Source organism: Manis javanica, chromosome 1, assembly GCF_040802235.1.
Source record: "Manis javanica isolate MJ-LG chromosome 1, MJ_LKY, whole genome shotgun sequence".
Taxonomy (NCBI): domain Eukaryota; kingdom Metazoa; phylum Chordata; class Mammalia; order Pholidota; family Manidae; genus Manis; species Manis javanica.
Genome location: NC_133156.1, coordinates 52866989 through 52888678, shown reverse-complemented (window position 1 = coordinate 52888678; position 21690 = coordinate 52866989). Strand labels below are relative to the sequence as shown.

Below are 21690 nucleotides of genomic sequence, written 5' to 3'. Positions count from 1 at the left end.
GGACACTGTGTCTGTCCTTGAGTCATCCCCAGAGCCTGAAACAGCACCTGGCACCCAGCTGGCATTCGATACACAATTGCTGAGAGCATGAGCAAACTCATTACGTAACTGTCTTCTGGTAACAGACCCAAGAAGACAGCTCCAGGGCCTCGGCGCTTGGTTCCCACTGTTCAGTGCCGCAATCTGCCCATTTCCCCATGCGCCCCGCGTAGCCCTGACAGGCAGTGACAACACAGGGCAGATGACTGGCAGGGTACTTCTCTAAATGCTTCCGCAGGGTCAGTGGAATCCCCAAGGCCTGGCTCATCAGGGTAAGCAGATGACTTGGGGCCCAGAGTAGCCCACCTTCCCGTTAAGCCAAGGGCTGGTCAATAGGCCAGCCAGACTTAGAGGTTCTGTTTGGGGAAGGGAACAGAAGTGCAGTCCCAGGGAGGATGGACCTTTGTAGGACCCCTAAAACAGGAAATGAGACCTGGCCTGACCCACAGTACAGCCACCCTTTGAAATTCATTCATTTTGTTCCTCTGACCCTGAGCCTGCCTTTCATCCTGGGAGGTGATCAGTCTTCTGTAGTGAGTCTTAGCAATATTGGCTAACCACAGAGGGGTCAAGTTCATGGACCAACTGACAATAATAGCTTTTATTGAGCACTTACTCTCATGCCTCATCCTATGCTATAGGAAGAGATTTTATTTCATTTTCTCTAAAGAGGCATTCAGCTATTTCCCAAACACACTGTTCTTTGTCATGGCTGAGCCCTCACACAGGCTGTTCCTCAGTTTAAAATGCTTTTCCTGGCTTTATCCACTCATCAGCACCCAGGTACCCTTCACCTCTTCCTGGAAGTCATTTTCATCTTGCCCAAGATGATAAAATCACAGCCTCCTGTGGGCCCCACAGCCATCATTTGGGTCTGTGTGTCTGTCTCCTCCTGAGATGTGATCCCTCCAAAGCCCCAGGCTGTGCCACTTCTACCTCTTCATCCTCCATGGCCACCTCCATGCCCGGCACATATTGGCACTATAAATGTTGGTTTCTCCATTCCTGGGCACTTTATCTCCATCTCTTACATGCCCTTCATCCCTTTTTCTATATATATATTCATGTTTATTCCAAGAACAATACTTATCACATTATAGGTACTAATAAATTTAAGTTATGACAAATGAATCAATGATCTTACTTGCAGGCTATCAGACAGGAGGCATTCAGTTACTGCCTATAGAACCCATGATTACCTCAAGCAAGAAATCACCAGAATAGGTTAGGAAGCCTGAAGTCTGAAGGAAAAGAATGGGAGAAGGTGCTGGAACTAACATTTTCTGAGCACCTATGTGTGCCAGGCATGTGTTTCATTAACTCCCCACCAAAATCCAGTGAAGTAAATATTATGATCCCCTTTTTATAGACAAAATATGAAGGTTCAGAGAGGTGGAGTGACTTGCTTGCGATCACACATAAGCAAATGGCAGAGCTGGGATCTGAGCCCCTCTGCCTCATTCCATCAGCCAGCTGGAGAACTCCAAAATGTCCCCGTAGTGCAAGTGTGGGGAAGAGTCAGGAGGGGTGTGGCAGGACCCTGGGGGAGAAGGAATGGGGTATGTCTGCCCTGTGGATCAGACCCAGACCCCTCGGTGCAAGTCCCTGCCTCCAGATGTCCCATGTCATGTTTCCCCAGGACAGATGTTTGCTGGACCCACCCCAGACTCCTCCAACACATTTAACCACTTTCTCTTGAGACAGCTCTACTTTTCAAGTAGCTTCTTTCTTTTGTCTAATATTGATCCTATTCTAAAAACTTCCCTTTCAGACCCTGGACCAGGGTGTGGGTAACCTTGACCCCACAGGCTTGTGCAACACCCACTCAAGGCTCCAGGAACCCACAACTTCTCAATAATGCTGAACTGGGTGAAATTTCCCAGTAACCACCTCCTCTGCCTGACTAATGCTTTCTTAGCTTGGCAGTGCAATGTCTTATTTTTAAGGAGCCCAGTCATTTGGTTCAGATTCTTTATTTTTTTTATTTGAATGACCTTCTGAATCATTCATTTTTCTACTTTTGAACTGATTCACTCTTGGCCACTTCCCTGTATAGAAATCCAACCCCTCCTTTAAAACTCAGCACTCACTACCACCTTCTCCTGAAAATTTTCCTCATCCATGCCATGCCCCGCTTTGGGAAGTATTTCCCCCGCTACTTTCCGTATGGTCATCTGGTGTTTATTATATTGTCATCGTCACTATCATTACGATAAAAATGATGTATCAGTCACCTGAGTTGTTTTTTATAATTCTCATAATGACCCTAGGAAGAAAGTCATTATTATTTCCATTGTAAACATAGTGAAACTGAGCCTCAGGAGCTCAAGGCTCTTGCTCAAGGTCACATGAAGTAAGTAAAGAAGCTGAAATGCTAAGCCAGCTGAGCCAGACTCCAGACTTTCTTAAAAGATAGCTAGAATGTGAGTGTGTGTGGCTCTTGCTGCGAGGATGGTTTTGATGTATGTCATTACCTCCACCCCCCCCCCCACCAAAGACTGTAAGTGACATGAAGTGTTTGTTTCCCATTGCACTATGCGCAATAAATATCTGCAATAAATAGCTGATGTTCCATAGATGTTGACCAATGGCTGGAAGACTTCCTGTCCCTACTTTAGTGTTAGCTGCTTGAAGCTTTACACAATGTTGCATTCTTACAACATCAAGAGTTTGGTGGCAAAAATAGTCAATACACAATGAATGAAGGAAGCAACAGATGGGCATGGTCTTGGAAGATTGATTCACTCTTTTCTAGATGAAAATCTTCAGTAGGAAAATCTTAAAATTTTACTCTTTAGCTCAGGACTAGTGCTGCTAGATGAGACCTCCTCATCAATTTTTTTTTTTGGTTGAACAACATTTTACAGTCTAAGCATTCTATTTAAGTTCACTAACACACCATTATGAGTATCTACTGTGGGCCAGGCTCTGCACTCATAAGCTAGTGCTGGAGATGGCTGTGTGAGCAACTCACTACGTGGAGGTCCTTTGGGTGCCCATCCTCCTTCTATTCTTCCTGGGAGAGTAGCTCCCTATTGCCCAGAGGGCAAGCAAGGGTGGGGCCTTGGGAACAGGGGAGGGAGAGCCAATGATCCTTTTCTGCCAAAGACGACCAGGCAGGAAAGATCTCAACAAGTCAGCAGGCTCCAGGAAGTGAATGCAAGCAGTGGAGGGGAGGCCTGGAGGCGTGTGGCTAGTCCGTCAAGGAATATGAAGACAGGCCTGTGACCATGAGGTAACAGTGGAGAACTGGATGAGTGGAAAAGGCCTGGGAAGGATAATAAGGCCAAGAAGCCAATGGGGGGGGTGTGGCACACGGAGGCAAAGGGAGTTAAAGGTCCCCTTATCATTCAATTGAATGCTTTTTAACTCAAATTTTATTTTGTCTTTTTATCAATATTGTGAGCCCTGCTTTCTTTTTGTCTTTGCTTGATAATCCTGTACCCAGCCTTTCACTATAACCTGACAGGGACACTTTGTCTCAGGTCTTACCAGCATCTCATTGGCTTTTGATTTGGAGACCTGGGACCCAAACTGCAAGCTTAACCTTTAAACAGGAGCATTCCACCTGGAAGCAGTAGAGCCCAGTGGTTAAAACAGGCCTCTGGTTCCAGGCTGCCTGGGCCGGAGGGTCTACTGACAGCCTGCCAAACACACCCAAGGCACACCTAGTACTTCCTTTCCTGTTCCCAGCCCAGAGGTAAGGCAGAGAAGAGCATCCTCATTTGACAGATGAGGAAACTGAGGCCCAGAGATGTAAGGTCAGTTGCTCATGGCCACATGGAATGTTTAATTGGCATGCCAAGGGACCCACATATTTGTGTAGGACCAAGTGGCTGTCTTTAATTCAAGAGCTTCTTGGCTATCGGACATGGCTGGAAAAGCAGGAAGCCCTGACCCACTTCTCATGGTCAAGGATGAGACAGACATATTGATGGCAAAGCAATAACAGTAGTAGTACTCCTACCAGCAAATATTTATTCAGAATTCACAGTGTGCTCAGCACCACACCATGTGCTTTATGTATTTCATCTTATTTGCTTTTCTCAGCATGATTAAGAGCATGAACTCTGAAGCCAGACAACCTGGGTGTGAATCTCAGCTCTGCCACTTACTGGCTGTGTGACCTTAGACAAGTTACCTTACCTCTCTGGGCCTCAGTTTCCTTATCTGTAAAATGGGGATGGTGATAGCACCTTATAATAGATGCCTAGCATGAAGTAAACAATATCTAAATATTACTGTTCCATTTTAAGAAATCTAGTATCAACTTCCTCTTTCCTTGGCTTATGCATGATGAGTATATAAAAAAGAAAACTAGTAGGATGAAATGGTTCATTTTTCAGAGCTGCAGGCAAAAGAGAAAAGACTTTCAGTAAAGAAGATATCAGAGTTGATAGCCATGGTCTCCATCTATAAATGGGGAACAGAAGCTCAGAGAGGGTAAGCTGGTTGCCTGAAATCACACAACCAACAAGCAGCAGAAGGGGGATTTGAACTCAGACCTGTCTGATGTCACAACTGATATCCTTAATTCCAATGCCATATGGCCAGTTCTGGTAGTTATGGAAAGATCTAGTGCCTGGCCCTGAATCAAAAATGGAATGAGTCACTGGCTGTCCCCAGGGATGGATGGGGAGTGAGAGGAGCTCAGCTTTGGGGCAGAATGTTCTGCCAGATGCTGAGGAGCAGCTGCCAGCACCACTCAGTCTCTTGCATGCTGAGCAAGGGGAGGAGATGAGCATGGAGGAACAGGGGTCACAAACCAGTGGAGCACAGCCTGGAACTTGGCAAGTGACGTCAGGCTCACACAGCTGGCCTCTGGAATGCTGAGGCCCCAAATAACAGGTCCGAGTTTCTGCTTCTCCTTGTGGCAGGCTCCTCCTCTGAAATAACATTGGCAGCTTCATTGAGAAAAGTCCTGGGCTTTCTCAGCTCTCCTGGACGAAGCCAGGTGGTGATTTGTGAGATGGGCATTCTTTGCCCACTGATGCAGATCAGGTCTCTGTAGACACAGAGTCGAAAGAAATAAGGCCTCAGAGTCAGATGGCCCTGGGATGGATTCCTGGCTAGGCAGTCCTCGCCAGCACCTCAGTTTCATCTGTGCATGAGGATCATATTCTTCCTTTGCAAGGTCTGGAGAAGGGACAGCATGCAGAATGAGGGACACCTGGCAGATGTCCAGTCAATCCTGACCACCTGCCTGAGTCAGTGAACTAATGAGGGCACTTATATGGTGATTCCACATGACGCCCGCATGTAGTAGGAGGTTACACCTTGCTGATCCGTGTGGTTAGAGGCATTATACCTGACTTTCCTTTTCTGGTCCCAGTTTCCACTTTGTTCCAACAAGAATGAAGTCCTGCCTTGGCTTCTCCCAAGTGCCAAGATGAGGATGAAGAGGAAGTAGAAGCTCAGCCTTTTTGCCTGTGTTTGTGCCCATTGATGGAGACCCCACCCCCAACTCATTGCAATGCCTGTACTGGTTCTACCCAGGAAAGTTCGGGACCAGCCAGTGTGACTCGGTGAGACTGGTGATTCATTTTGGTCCTAAAGGGGACAGAGGCCAGGTCACCCCGAGGCCCTCCTGCTCCGGCTGGCCTCTGCTGCAGGTTGGGGAATGAGTCACCTCACTCCATATGAGGGCTCCGGTTCTCACTTTGCCTGGGCCTTCAGAAATTAAACAGCAGCTTCCTCTTTTCTTTGCTCCTGGGGGAAAAAGGTAAGTATATAAAGGGAGCACTGAAGAGAGGAACTAAGTCACCATTCACTCCACGGCAGCCACTGAATGGGGACAGACTCCTCGGGGAAGTAGCCCTTGAAGCCGCTGTGTGCCCCTCATCATGACCTCTCGCTCTGCCTGGCTGGAGGAAAGGCCTGCAGCCTGCACCTCCCAATTCCCTCCCTGAAGATGGATAAACAACCTTCTCTCCACAATCTACTGGAATTTTTATAAGTATCCTTGGTGATATAACTTGCCTGGGGCACTAGTCACTGATTCCCTGCTGAGATAAACCATATGACCTCAGTTTCTTACAAAATGAAGATCATCATGTCCAGCTGGCCAAGCTGTCATGGGCTGCAAAGGAAACAAGCTCATTAGAAACAAGCAGGAGGGAGTGCCCTGAGGACCTGGGAGTGCATGGAGTTGGGCTTCTATGATCTGTGTCCGGTCCCACATTTGGGCTCCACTTATCTGGAAGTCAGACCTCCAGCCAAAGGCTGGACCCTCAGTTATGTGAAGCTCAGAGTGACTGGACAGGAATTCTGAGTGGGACTAAGAGTCACAAAACCCAAGCACACTTCTCTGACGTGTTGGCTGAGACAGTCGGGATGAAAGGAGGTAGAGGCAGGACATCCTCAGAGGCCAGCACCTCAAACAGTGTGACAGAGGCTGAGTCACTTCCCTTTGCTGGGCTATAGAGTAACTTTTTTGTCAATAAAATGGAGATAGTAATTCCTATTCCACAGGGCTGTAGGAACTTGGGCATGACCTAGTGACCGTGGGCCCGGCTCCTGGGCTCCCATCCCTACAGAATGAGGCCGCCGCATGACATGGAACCAAGCTCGCTCATCCTGAGGATGGTCGTGATACCTGTGCAGAGGGCTCCTGTGAGGATTACACGAGATACTCGGTGAAGTGTTCCTCGCTGCTGGATCGCAGCATCAGTAACGAATAATTACTATTAGATCAATTGCTGGGTTTTATTTCTGGCATATAGCAGGTGTGCAATCAATGCTAGCTATTGTGGGGGTGATGATGCTACTAAGAAAGAACATGAAAATAGAATCGCTGAGGGTCAGCCACCAAAGGGACAGAAGAAGGAAATCGTGGTCATATTTTAGATCATCCTTATTTTACCCCAGGAGATGTAGAGACCCACTGGGGGGGAAGGGCCCAGCCTGAGGTCACTGTGAGCTCATTTTTGCCCATCCAAGGCTCTTGGCCACCCCCTGTTTTCCCCAGCAGATTGGGGCCATTTAGAACGAGGACACTCATAAGCTTCAGTTTCTCCTTGGAATCTCTGTGTGACCACCCACAACAGGAAGGAAGGGGCTTTGGGCTGGAAGGAGTCACCCAGAAGGAACAGGAGGGAGTTAACGGTAGCAGGAGAGAAATGCAGGTACCTTTCAAAGAGCTCTGCCCAGTGAGTCAGGGCAACAGCCCTGCTGTTGGAAGCAATCCAGCTGTTGGGGAAGCCATGTCCATGCATGTGCAAATGTGCGCCTCCGAGGCCAGTCTTCTAAATAATAATAACAACACCCACTGTTTGGTGAGCACTGATTGCGGGCATCTCACGAATCTTCATGGCAACGCTGTGGAATAAGTACTCTATCTCCCCCACAAATGATGCACAGAGAGGCTAAGGAACTGGTTCAAGTCCCCCTCAGCTAGTCCACGGTGGAGCTGGGACTTGAACGTGGGCCATGTGGTTGAGAGCCTGTGACCCTCACAACACCATCATAACCAACGGGCCATGCCTCACCCCCATGTCACCTTTCTCACTGCTTCATAAGGTTTCACCTCTGTGATCTCAGGGTCAACTTGTGCACCTCCCTGTGAGGCTCAAAGGGTCCTAGCCTGGGCTCAGCACTGAGTAGGGTCCCATTCACTCAGCAGGTATTTCCAAGCCCTACCCCATGCTAAGGCCTGAGCCAGGGGCAGGCAAGCGTGGGAGTAAGATCAAGCTTGGTGCTGCCTTCCACAGGGCATGTGTCCTTGACTGGGCAGAAATCAACCTGTTTAGAGTCTGTGCCCTCCGAGGAGCTGGGGACTGTCAGGGTGGCTCTGGCAGGAAGGCTCAGCCAGGCGACGGATACAAGTGGCTTGGGTCAAGAGTCAGGGATTCGGGTCTCTGCTCTGGATGACTTGCAGTCACCTTGGTAGCCCCTGTCCATCACTGGGCCTCCATTTTCCCCAGTGGAATGATGAGGCCAAGGTGAGTGGGGTGGTCTTGAAAAGCCTACTGAGACTAAAAAGCTGGCTGAAACTGTGGGGCTCTGGTCTGAGGGTCCTAGGGCGGCCTGTTCCCAGTCTGACCCCACTCAAGCCTCAGGCTGTGTCTCAGATCTTTGGTCAGCCCCGTCACTTGCTGGCTCACGGAGTGACCCAAATGTTCCCATGAGTCCCTCCCTCAAGCTGACAGCGTTATACCTCCATCCTGACCTGGAAAAAGGTCTGTGTCCTCAGGCAGATCAAAGCATCAAAATACATCTGAAGACACTTTTCAAAGTCCCTTTGCAGACATTTTCTCATTTCAAATTAATACAAAATTTTGATTAATAATCCAAAACAATAATAAAAGTACCACTTACCAAGTTGCAGGTGAAGGGGTTCTTCAATATGCCTCTAAACCTCACAGTGACCCTTTCATGGTATTATTATAATTGTGATTCCATTTTGCAATGAGACAGCTTCTGAGAGGTAGCAGCAATCAGGTGAGGTCACAGAGCTGAGAAATGGGATGTCTCATTCCATAGCTCAGGTTATTTCCTCTCCAGCATCTGCCCTATTGGATTTTCTTTCATCCAGAGTGCCTACTCTGTGCCAGGCACACACAAGGTGCTGAGGTGCACAGTGAACAGGCCAGCACGGCTCCCTGCACAGGTCAACGTCCATAAGAAGCCGGGAGATAATATTACTATTCATCAAAGACAAAAGGAAAGCTCTCTCTGCCTCTGCTCAGCTCTCCCCAGCTCCACTACGTACCACCTGCGTGACCTTGGGCACCCACTTTCACTTTCTATGTCTCTGTTCTTCATTTCTGCCTCATTGGATTGTTGTGAAGAATTAATTAGGAAATGGGCATCCAGCAGTTAAGACAGTGCCTGGCCCAGAGAAGTTGCTTGGTATCCTGTCAGAGACATTATTCCATCTGCATAATGTTGTCATTGTCAACCCCATCTGACAGCCAAAGAAACTGAAGCTCTGAGGGGCCAAGTCTGTAAGGCCACAGGGTGATAGGGAAGCTGAAATGGAGCCCTTGAGGGTCTCCAATGCGTGTTCTCTTCTCCCCTGAGCCCCATGGCACCTGCACTGCCATGAGCCTTCCCCTTCAGGTGCTCAATCAGGGTGGGAAACGAGGCCTGAGGTGAGGGGTTAGTAAGTGGCTGGCACTGCAGCAGGAACTTCAGGAAGTCCAGGGCTGAAAGGACTTCTAAGAAAAAGGGAGGCGAGAATGGACACACTCATCCTGGCCTGAGGGCCAGAGGTCAGCCTGGCTCCTGGCCCAGAGGCTGGCTCTCAAGGGGGCCCAGCCTCCAGCCCAGCCTGGCTCAGCCCACACATGCAGTCTTGGAGGCCAGTTATGATCTGCCTCCATCCAGAACCTTCTTCAGGCCTGCCTTTCTGGGCCCTCCTGGGTAGATGCCTGAGGCCTAGGCCTGGGTGAGGTGGTCCGGGCTGGAAAGAAAGACTCCCGACACCTTCGCCATTCAGGTCCTTTGTGAGCACTGTAGGACCTGGGCCTTGGGATCAGGGTCTCGAGTTCGGGCCGGGCTCTGCCCCTTTTGCGGGGTTCCTCATCATGTGCCTAAGTGGCTCTCAGCCCCTGTTTTCTTGTCTGTACATGGGGGAAATAATAGAACTGCCACCCTGGGCGCAGGTGAAGACTTAACCTTTCTGAGCACCTGGCATGGAGCAGGTTCCCCAGGAACACCAGTTCCTGCTCTTCTAGGTGGGTACACGTGCTGAGATCTTGGCATTCTTATGGCTGGGGTGGGGATTTCTCAGTACTTTCCTGTGCTTTAGGGTTCCTGGGGGTCTCATTAAGGTCACAGACATTACCAGGGCCCCTGCTTTTGTGTCTAGCAGGGGGACCATCAGCAGAATCCCTGGGATAGAATGAGTGGAGGTCTGACCACAGCCTGGTTTCCCAGGCCACAGGGCCTGTGTGGCTTAAGACCAGGGCCCGGACACTCTGAGCCGGCCTTCCTGTCCTCAGCAGCAGCAGGAGGAGCCTGATACGGCACTCGGAGCACTGTATGGTGGCTATGTTAGATGGTGCAGCCCGTAGTGGGCTCTCCGCAGTCCCCTGCCTGGGGTTTTTTCAAACATCCAAAGGCAGGCCGGGTGTCAGAATAAGGTCCTCAGGATGACTCAGCCCCAGGACCATGACCCAGTGGAGAACCCAGGCAGGGCTCCTGAGGGGCAGCTGGCTTGACTGCCCAGGACACTAGCCCCTCAGCCCTGCCCTCAGGGCCTGCTCCAGTCACTGGTCCAGTAGCTCTCAGCTTCTCAGTTACCCCAACCCACTGTGGGGTCCAAGCTGCAGGCCTGAAAGGGGCATAGGGACTTTTGAAGGGATTTTAGAGAGCTGAGCCAGGCAGCCTGTCAGCTTTCGCTCACTGACTCAGCCGCCACCTTGACCTTTCCTTCCCATTGGCTTTTTTTGGGCATTTCCTGTCCCTTGAATAGGTATAGAAAAGGGAAGTGAAAGAAGCTCAGCATGGCTTCTCTAACAGCTGGCAGATCACTTTCTTTATTTCTATAATAATATAAAAATGATACGTGCTTGGATTGAAAAATGCCTATGCTAAAGAAGCATAGACATTTGACCCTTGAACAATGCGGGTTAGAACTGCACAGGTCCACTTACACGTGGATCTGTTTCAATGAATATATTGGAAAATTTTTTGGAGATTTGTGATAATTTGAAAAATCCTTTTCTTTTGCTTACTTTATTAAAAGAATACAGAATATAGTACATATACAAAAGTGTGTGCTAATCCACTGTTTATGGTATTGGTAAGGCTTCCTGTCAACAGCAGGCTGTTAGTAGTTAAATTTTGGAGGGGTCAAAAGTTATATGAGGATTTTCTACTGTGCAGCGTGTCAGTGTCCCTAACCCTCACATTGTTCAAGGGTCAACTGTACATCGAAAAGTGGAAATGCCTTCCCTGCATCCACCCTCCAGAAGGACGTGTGTGTGTGTGTGTGTGTGTGTGTGTGTGTGTGTGTGTGTGTGTGTGGCTGGGGGCCTCACCCGCTCTGTCCTGTATGATTGACTACAGGCCCACACACATACACATGGTCTTTGAAAGATGAGTATGGAAGCCAGTCTATACACTGCAATCATTCAACGAACATGTACTGAGCACCTACTGTGTACCAGGCTCTATACAGATCCCTGAACTTGTTTTTCTCTCTTAACATACACTGGACATTAAAGATAATCCTTTAGGTCAGTAGTTTCCAGCCCTGGGTGAACACTAGATTTTTTGGAAAGAATTTAAAAAGACTCTATACCCGGGCCCCACCCTAGGCAAGTTACATTGGAAGCTCTGTGGATGGGACTCAGGCATCAGGATTCTGAAGGTCCCAGGTGATTCCAGTGTGGAGCCAGGGCTGAGAAACGCCTCCTGCTCCGCCCAGGCTCCAGTCAGCAGTGGGGAGTAGGAGCTGGGCCTGCATGTGGTATGTGGGGTGGGAGCTAATGCTGCCAGGAGTCTCTGCTTTGAAGTGCTGCTTTTTGTTTGGGAAAATGAAAACAAATTTTTTTTTTTGTCAGAGAAATACCCCTTTATACTATCTACCATAGCCATATTCTCTTTCTCCTTAGGAAGGTGACTTTGCCAGGGCACGGATCTAGACGGGCTGGAGGTTTTCACTCTAGTTACTAAAAGAAAACTGTCAATACCAGACTGGAAGATGCCACTTCCAGGAATGCAATGATGGTCTGTCCTGTGAAGAGCCTCTCCAGTTTATTATCCTTGAGCAAGTAAGCCAAGTGTCACCTACTGTGTTCATTCCTACAGAAAGAATCTCATAAATACCCCATTCTGGAATTTGGTGGCTTATTCCTGGTGTGTGTGCCCAGGACACCTGGTATGTGGTGTATGTGTCTGTATGTCTGTCTGTGTGTGCACACAGTCTGAAGTGCCTCTTGTTCACCTTGCATCCTCAGTGTTTTGGCTGGTGTGGCCTGCACCTCATGTCAATAAATATCTAGTAAATAAAGGACCCTGACTAAACAGCACCATTTGTGAGACAAGCCCTGGGCTGAGAGTTCACTGGCTCTGCCTTATTCCATCCCCTCAGTGACCCCTGTAGGAAGTATCCATGCTACTCTCCCATCCCCAAATGAGGGACAGAGGTTCAGAGGCCAAGAAATTAAGGTGGTAGGCAGCACAGTCAGCCTATTCTCTTGCCTGTGCTTCACTGCCCAGCACCTCTGGGAGCTGTCCACTGCCCTTGGGCTTCCCCCAAGGGGCAGACCCTTGCTTAGCCCAGCTCCCAGACCACGAGATGGACAGCTGTGACCTTGAGCGAGGGCATGTCTCACCTCTCTGGGCCAGCAGTGTCAGGGGAATAATATAGTGATCATGACACTAACCAGCCAGCAGCTTTGGTGCTTATTGGGTGTCTGTGCTGAGATGGAACTGTGAGCTTAGCTCATCCTCATGCTCTCAAGTGAAGTGAGTGCTATTATTACCTTGTTGACACACGTCCTCCCTGTCATGGCTCTGCCAGCAGCCTCCATGCCCCTGCCCCAATCCGAGAGGAGTCCAAGTCCTCTTGCTGCCCATGGAGCCCCAGGGCTCCAGCTGCCTTCTGCTCTGCCCACAGGTGCTTTGTGGCTTCCTCCCTTCCTCCTTCTTCCCTCTCTCACTCTTTCTCTCTCTCCAGGAGCCTGAATTTAAACAAACTGGGAATTCAAACTGATGACAAAGGTCATATCCTAGTCGATGAATTCCAGAATACTAACGTAAAAGGCATCTATGCGGTCGGGGATGTGTGTGGAAGAGCTCTTCTCACTCCAGTTGCAATAGCTGCTGGTCGAAAACTCGCCCATAGGCTTTTTAAATACAAGGAAGATTCCAAGTTAGACTATGACAACATCCCCACGGTGGTCTTCAGCCACCCCCCTATAGGGACTGTGGGACTCACGGAAGATGAGGCCATTTATAAATATGGAAAGGAAAATGTGAAGATCTATTCAACCACCTTTACCCCAATGTATCATGCAGTTACCAAAAGGAAAACAAAATGTGTGATGAAAATGGTCTGTGTTGACAAAGAGGAAAAGGTGGTTGGGATCCATATGCAAGGAATAGCGTGTGACAAAATGCTGCAGGGTTTTGCCATTGCAGTAAAAACGGGAGCAACAAAAGCCGACTTCGATAACACGGTTGCCATTCACCCTACATCATCAGAAGAACTGGTTACCCTTCGCTGAGAACCCAGGAACTTGTGTGTTTGGCAGCTAGACCGTTAGACATCTTGAAATGAACCAAAGAATCACATTTACTGAACTGTTTCTGTTTTATATATTTCATTGTTGCAGTAAGGATCACCCACTAGTGGAAATTTTCAGTAAATAATAGAACCTAAAAAAAAAAAAAAGTCCTGTTTTTATCCTCCAGATATGTCAGATTCCCCAACCAAGGTTTTCACTTACCTATATTTTCTCTCTCCTTACTTTCTATTCTTTGCCAACATTTTAAAAGAAAGAATAAATTGCTTGCTCATGTCATTCACATGCAGGTGGACTTTTATTCCTTTTGTTCAGCATTTTCTCATTTATAGGATAAAAATCACATTAAGTACAATGTACTTTTGCTAGGCTATGTCTTTCATTTTTATTATTCTCACACTCACGTAGGGCTCAAAGTCCTCACCAATGAAATCAGATTCTCTTTCTGCTTGCCTCTGCCTGTCCACTCACACTTATTCATTAATTAGCGAGATCTGGTTGAGTCCTATTTAAGCTGGACTTTGTTCTAGGATTCTGAGAGTAAACACTAAGTATTTTTCCTCTAGAATCTTACACCAAAGCGAAGAGCCCAATACGTAAACCAATACTGATGTGACACAGAGGCTGTAGTTTGCTCCTAGGACCCACAGTGATCTATGGCAAAAGGGTGGCATCTATCCAGCCTATCACAACCCAGGAAGGACTCCTGGGTCAGGTGTGAACCTGAACCTTGAACTAAATCATTATATTTTTAAAAAGTAGCTTTATTGAGATATATCTTAAACACCATAAAATTTACCCAATGTAAGTTTACTTTTTTGGTATATTCAGTGCTTTTTTGGTAACTTTACAAAGTGGTGGAACCATCCGAGTAAATCAATTTGAGAATGTTCTCAGGAGCCCCCAGTAAGATCTGTCCTTCATGTCCATTTACAGGTAATCCCTGCTCTACTCCAGTCCTAGGCAACCACTAATGTACTTACTGTCTCTATCAACTTGCCTTTTTTGGACATGCCATGTAAGAGGAGTCAGACACAGCGCTCTCTCGTGTCTGGGCTCTTTCACTTAGTTGTAACATCTGAGGGTCATCCTATATATGCTACCATCAGTCATCCATTTGTTCCTTTTTATTGCTGAGTAGTGTTCTGATGTATGGCTTTACCAAATTTTGCCTACCCCTTAATCAGCTGATGAGCATTTAGGTTGTTTCTAATTTTGGAACTATTATGAATAAGGCTGCTGTGAACACTGACACAAATATTCGTGTGGACGTAAGTTTTCGTTTCTCTTAGATAGATACCAAGAAGTGGAGTTGCTGGGTCACATGGTAAGTTTATGTTTAACTTTTTGAGGAACCACCAAACTATTTTCCAAAGATGCTGCCCCATTTTATTTCTCATGAAATGTATGAGGGTTCTGTTTCTTCACCTCTGAGCTAACATTTGTTGTTATCTGGCTTTTTAAAACATTTTATTATGGTCATTCTAGTTAGTATGTGGATATAGGTCTCATTTCACATTTCCTTAATGACTAATGATGTTGAGCATCTATTCATGTGCTTATTAGCTCTTCATGTATCTTTTTTGGAAAAATATCTATTCATATCTTTTGTTCATTTTTTGATCAGATTGTTTGTGTTCTTATTATTGAGTTGTAGAAGTTCTTTGTAAATACTGGATATTAGCCCTTCGTGAGATCTGATTTTGCAAATCTTTTATACTAGTCTATTGTTTACCTTTTCATTTTCTTAATGGCAGCTCTTAAGTACAAAATACTTATCTTGATTAATATCAATATATTAATATTTTCTGTTATAAATCATCCTAAGAAATTTTTGCATAACCCAAGGTTTTTAAGATATTTTCTTACGTGTTCTTCTAAAAGTTTTATTGTTTCAGCTTACATTGAAGTCAATGATCCATTTTGAGTTAAGTTTTGTGTAGCGCATAAGATAGGGTCTAAGTTTTTCCTTTTGCATGTAGATGGGTAGTCAACTGACAGAGTTGTTAAACAGCCTAGCATTTCCTCCAATGAACTGCTATGGCACTTTTGTTAAAAATCTATTGGCCATACTTGAGATGGATTAATGATTGTGCATTGAGCATTGACCCCCCTATATAGAATTTTATTGTTGTTAACAACCATTTGATCAATAAATATGAGAGATGCCCTCTCAAAAAAAAAAATCCATTGGCCATAAACATAAGAGTTCATTTCTAGACTCTCAATTCTGTTCCACTGATCTCTATTGCAGTCCTTATTCTGGTATCACACTGTCTTGACAACTGTAGCTTTAGTAAATTTTGAAATCAAGAAGTGCTGGTCCTACATACAACCTTGTACTTTTTCAAGAAGTTTTTGTCTATTTCAGGCATTTTTCATTTCATATGAATTTTAGGATCAGCTTGCCAATTGCTGGGAAAAAAGCCTTCTGGAATTTTGATATGGATCATGTTGAATCTATAGATCAGGTAGGGGCATACTGCCATCTGAATATTTAGTTTTCTAATCCAAGAACATGGACCGTCTCTAATTTAGATCTTCTTTGATTGCCTTCAGTAAAGTTTTATAATATTTAGTGTAGGAGTCTTGCATTTCCTTTTTAAAATTTATTCCTAAGTATTTTATTCTTTTTGATACTATTAGGAATGGAATTAAATTCTTAAGTTCCTTTTCAGCTTGTTCATTGTTTGCATATAGAAATACAAGTGATTCCTGCATATTGATCTTGTATTCTGTAACCTTGTTGTATTTGTTTATTAGTTCTCTAAAACAATAGCATATTGTTTTAGATTCCTTAGGAATTTGTACATACAGATCATGGTGTCTGACAATAAAGACAGTTTTACCTTTTTCTTTCTTTACAGTTTCTTGCCCCTGAGAGCGTATTCCTGTTCTGGGGTGTCTGCCTGGACTGTTCTTCCCCCAGATACTCCATGGCTTACTCCTTCACCTCCTCAGATCTTAACTCAGATGTCAACTTCTTGCTGAGGCCTTCCTAAAATACCTAACTTAAACTGAATCACTCACCCAGCCCACAATCCTCAGAAACCCACCACTACCACCACTGCTCTGTAACCCTTTTCTTCCTTTATATTTTTCGACAGCACTGACCACTTCAGACTTTATACCTCTCCCCACTCAAGATGGTCCCAAGAGTTCCAGGAATGAACAACGTCGCTGGAAGAAGGGCCCGAGCTGGTACTTGGCTAATGTTGGATGAAGCATAGTCAGAGGAGTTTTCTCTGGGCCACTCAGACCCCTGCCCCACCTTTCTTGGCTGGGAGGGGGTGAGTCTCTCTAGGCAGATGGGAAGACTTATAGAAGACAGTGGGTGGGGCTACCCAGAGGCCAAGCTGCTGCTGCTGACACTAAGTTGAGGTGCATATATATACGTGGTTGCTTTGAACACCCCAGCCACACCAAGACAAGGCCCTCAGGGGTTCACCTGAAGCTTGTGTGCATTTGGTATCACCTGGATAGGAAATGCTTGAGAATAGAGGTGGGCTCCCAGTGACTCCTCCAGCTCCCAACCGTGCTATTGGTGATACTGCTTTTGAAGATTCCACTCTGCTCCAGCAACCAGGAAAATACGTTCCCTGTTTGCATCGGGTTGAGAAACAGGGTCTCTTTGCACCCCTCCCTTATCTGGGGCTTGCCCCAGAACTAGGATTTGGGTTGGGCTGGGGCAATTCCATATCAGGCATAGGTGGGTGAGGGCTGCAGTGGGAAGAGCTCTGGTTGGGTGTCAGGCAAGCCTAGATCACAGTCCTGCTTGCTCTGAGTCTTTGCAGCAGAGGGACCTTGAGCAGGGAGGGTCAAGCCTTCAGAAAGAAGGTTCCACTTCCATCAAATGGGTCTACAGAGGCCACCTGGGGGGAGGGCTCCATTTCTTCATCTGTACACTCAGTGTAAGAATACCTCCTTACAGGCTGGATCTCCAAGAAGATATTAACCCTTAAAATATTTACACATACCATAATGCACATAAAATAAAACCAACCATCTTAACTGTTTTTAGGCATACAGTTTAGAGGCATTAAGTTCATTCACATTGTTGTGCACCCCAAGAAGATATGAACCCTTAAAAAGTCCTGTTCCTTCTCCACCCTCCCCTCTTGTGTTCCACACCTGTGCTGGGTGTCCCCTCTGCCCTTGTTCTTGTCTCCTTGTGAGATGTGATGATTTATGTGTCCTTCTCTCTCTCCCAAACTCTGTCTTCCTGCACAGGCCTGGGACAGAGTGAGTGAGAGAACCACGTGGAGGGTGAGCCTCCACGGTCTCAGCCACTGGCGCAGCTCTCAGGGCGACTCTGATGGGGCACCCACGGCGGCTCCCTCCAAACCGGCGGGTCCCTCCAGCTCGCTCATTCAATCCTATGGCTTACCCTTCCTGAGAGCTCTGAAGCAGGGAGCGACTGTGTTCTCTGTTTTTGCAACGAGAAAACTGGGGCAAAGGGAAGATACACGGCTTGCCCCCAACATCACACTTTGCAGTTACTGGCAGAGCTGGGGTTTTTAACCCAGGCACTGGGGTGGGGCTGCACTACTTTTCTTTAAAACGTGACCCTTTTAATTTTCAATTGATGCCAGCACTCTACACTGTTAAATTCACTTTGGGAATGATTCAAGTTTGCTTCGCTTATAAATTCACTTTTATTAGCTTACTTTAATTTAAAGAACACCATACCTTTCCATTGACAGGTTGCTAGGTGAATCATTAGACTAAGTGCACAAACTGCTTTCTTATAATCTCCTTGTTCTCTATCCTTTGGTGTCTGAAATTCCTGAGTCTAAATTAGGCAACAGAAATTAGCCCTTATGAATGTCTAGTGCTTGTAAGATGCATCAGAAAGACCCCTGTTAACCATTTGGGTGGTTCAATAAGTAAAATAACTTAGTCCAATTTAAGGCTGTCTCCAAACCCTATACATGATTCTCAGGGTCTGGCTTACATACCAGATTAAAATCAACAGCAGGGCTGGGAGAGTACAAATTTCTGTGTATTTGGCAGTTACCAGATTACTGGGGCCTCGGTTTCCAACCTGTAAATGGGGATCTGCTCATGGGGACAGCATGAAGATTAATTCGCTGGCTCTTGAAACTGTGCAGTACCCATAGTTAGTGCTGGATCACGTTAATATCACCCGGAGTTCACCGTAAGGCCATGTCATTGGATTTCACATTTTTATTATGAAAAATTTCAGATATACAGAAAGCTTGAAAGATATCCACGAACACCCTATGCCCACCACACAGACTCAACAATTGTTAATGTTTTGCTGTATTTATTTATTTGTGTGTATTTTCTTTGGAATAGTTAGAGGAAATGGCTAACATCGTGACTGTCTTTTGCTAAATTCTTCAGCATTTATCTCATAAAAACAAGATATTCTCCTAAGCAACCGTCAAAGTTACAATTCCATAATATCATCTCACATCCTGTCTACATTCAGATTTCCCTGGTCTCAGTTGAGCAGAAGGCACCGTCAAATTTTTGGATTTTTTTTGCCTATCTGATGGTTGAGTCTCTCAGTGCGGTTATAACTTTCTTGTCTCTTGTTACGATTATCAAGGAGCATCTGTTTACATGTTCACAGTTCTTCTGCAATTCTTCATGGCTTTTGTCTATTTACAAATCATATTTGGGGGTTTCACCTCTATTTTTAATCACTCTTTATGTATTAGTGAGATTAGCCTTTGTCTCTAAGTTACAAATACTGTCTCTCATTTATTTTTTTATTTTAAACTTTGCTTATGGAGTATTTTTGGCCATGAAAGTCTTTTTAAAAACTTAGCTTTAATTTTATGTAATTGAAAGTTACATTAAACAACCAAAGTTCCTCTTTGGTTGTTTCTGAATTTTGAGTCCTAAGCAGAAGGCTTTCCTCATTCCTGGGTTATAAAGGAATCCCTTTGTGTTTTCTTCAACATTTTAGCTTAGTTCTACATTAAGGTTTCACTTAAAAAATCTGAATCTCTGGTCCATTTGGTATTTATTCAGGTGTTCGGCATGGCATATGGGTCCATTTTTACCTTTTATTTGAAATGGCTGCCCAGTTGTACCAGGATCACTTATTAATAAATCTACTATGTGATTTGAGAGACCATGTGGGTCATACAGCAAATTTCCCTATGTACTTGGGCAAATTTCTGGACTTTCTGTTCTGTTCCTTTGGTCTGTCAGGCTATTTGTGTTCCTAACTATTCCATTTTAATTGTAGATACTTTACGGCAAGTTTTAATATCTGGTAGGGTTTGGCCCCACCCCACTGTCCTCCTTTCTTCATTTTCCTGACTATTCTTGATTATGTATTTTTCCATATCAACTTTAGAATCAACTTGTTTAACTCCAGAAAGGAAAAAAAACACCCTCAGTATTTTTATGAGGAGTATGTTAAATGGATATATTCACCTGGGCCAAATGAATGTCTTTATGGTACTGAGTCATTATCAAGGGTCTCTCTTTGGAACATAGGCTCTGCTATAGATTGAACTGTGTCCCCCCAAAAAGATATGCTGAAGTCCTAAGCTCCAGTACTCCAGAATGTTACCTTATTTGGAAATAATCTTTTTGGAGGTAATCAAGTTAAAACAAGGTCATTAGGTTAGGTCCTAATCCAATATGACTGTTGTCCCTATACAAAGGGGAAATTTGGGCATAGACATGCGCACAGGGAGAAGACAACGTGAAGATGAAAGCAGAGATCAGGGGATGCCTCTGCAAAACAAGGAACACCAAAGATTGCCAGCAAACTACCAGAATCAAGGAGAGAGCCATGAACAGACCCTCGCGCACAGCGCTCAGACACTCCCGCCTTCCCAGTGCTTTGGTCTCAGACTTCCGGCCTCCAGAACTATAAGACAATGAAGTTATTTTGTTTTAGGCCCCTTAGCTTGCGATCCTTTGTTGCAGCAGCCCTAGCAAGGCAAACTACAGGCCTCTCAGAGAATCTCTTAGCCCAGAAGTGAGCATCCCCAACATGACTTCAGGACAGGGAAATGCATTGTATGCTTTCCTGTCCCCAACTCCTAGTGAGCCAAACCGGGCCTGTTTCTTGCCTGCCTGAAGTTGGATCAGTGAACCAATGAACACATCAGAAAGCTGGAGGTGTGACTTCACTCTCAATGGGTGGCCAAACCCATTGAGGTCAAGGCAATGAATGAATCATTTATGCAATGTGGCTCAGTGAGTCAGGGAGGGCCAGGCAAAAAAGCAGCCTGAGTTTGGGGCATGTTTTCTTTTCATTTTCTTTGGAACCTAGAAGCAGCACCCTAAAAGTCATCATTACAAGAAATAAACAGTGAAATCGTGCACATTGCCACCCTCATCACATGCCTACTGTGTGCTGTGGAGAAATAGGACAGGGGCTTAGAAAATGGAGAGATGGAAGTAAGAGGCACCCAGCTGTGCCACTTACTTGCTGTGTGCCTTTGAATAAGTTAGTTAACTTCTCTGGGCCTCAGTTCCCTCATCTATTCACATGGGGTGGTAATGATATCTGTCTCACAGGGTTAGTGTCATGATCACACAAGGAAATAAATATAAAGAAAGCCCTTGGCAAAAGGGCCAGGGTGAAAGCATGTTCTCAATAGAGACTGGCAATTATTAGTAAGAACTGCCCCCAAATAACTTACCCATGAAGGCAAAATTAGGATGCACAATTTATGAGTCTTCAGCTATGATTCTGTACATACCACTGAGAACTTTCCCTCCTCCTTCCTTAGGCAAGAGTTTAGAACAGACAAACTATGACCTCATTTGTTCCCTCCAATGTTAATTAGTGTTTTCTAATTATGAAAAGGAAATTATGCCTCAACTCATACTCTGTCTAAAAAAATTAACTAACAACAGAAAGGTGTCACTTCTCATGGTGGCGTCAGTTCCCCCGGCAGCCAGGGTGTGGCTTGGGGCCATGTTGGCAGGCTGTGTCCTTGGTTCAGGGACACAGGCCTGTCTGAGTCATAGAGGCCCTGCTACTTCCTGGTCCCTCTCTTTGGGCTCATTTTGTGTTTGTTCAACAAACCTGCTTTGAGGCTTGTGCTGGACATGAGGAGAGGCAAGAAACCACATCCCTGTTCCCAAGCTAGTGGGAGAGACAGAAATGGTCAGCTACAGGGAACTGTTTCCCTTAGCTGCTCGGACTTCATCTGTTCCCACAGTGAACCTGAGAGTTTGGTCCCTTGGGGTTATTACTGCCCCATTTTACAGGGGATAAAACTGAGGCTCCTGGGGAAAAGTGATAGATAATTGAGGACCATCTCTCAGAGGTATTTCATCCAGACATTTCTATTCCACACCAACCTTTCTTTCTCCAGACAGCCCCCCCTCTGGGTACCTTGCCCTCATAACCCCCTCCTGGGAGAGGGTCCCTTTTCTGGCTTCCCCAGTTTCTACCCTGGCACTTAGCACCCGGGTTGTAGTTATTTAATAACAAATATTTAATAACAAATAA

General features: G+C 45.8%; 1 pseudogene; it reads left to right on the top strand.

Moving 5' to 3' along the window:
- Positions 1–12455: 12455 nt before the first annotated feature.
- Positions 12456–13449, top strand: LOC108398725 (glutathione reductase pseudogene; annotated as a pseudogene).
- Positions 13450–21690: the final 8241 nt, after the last annotated feature.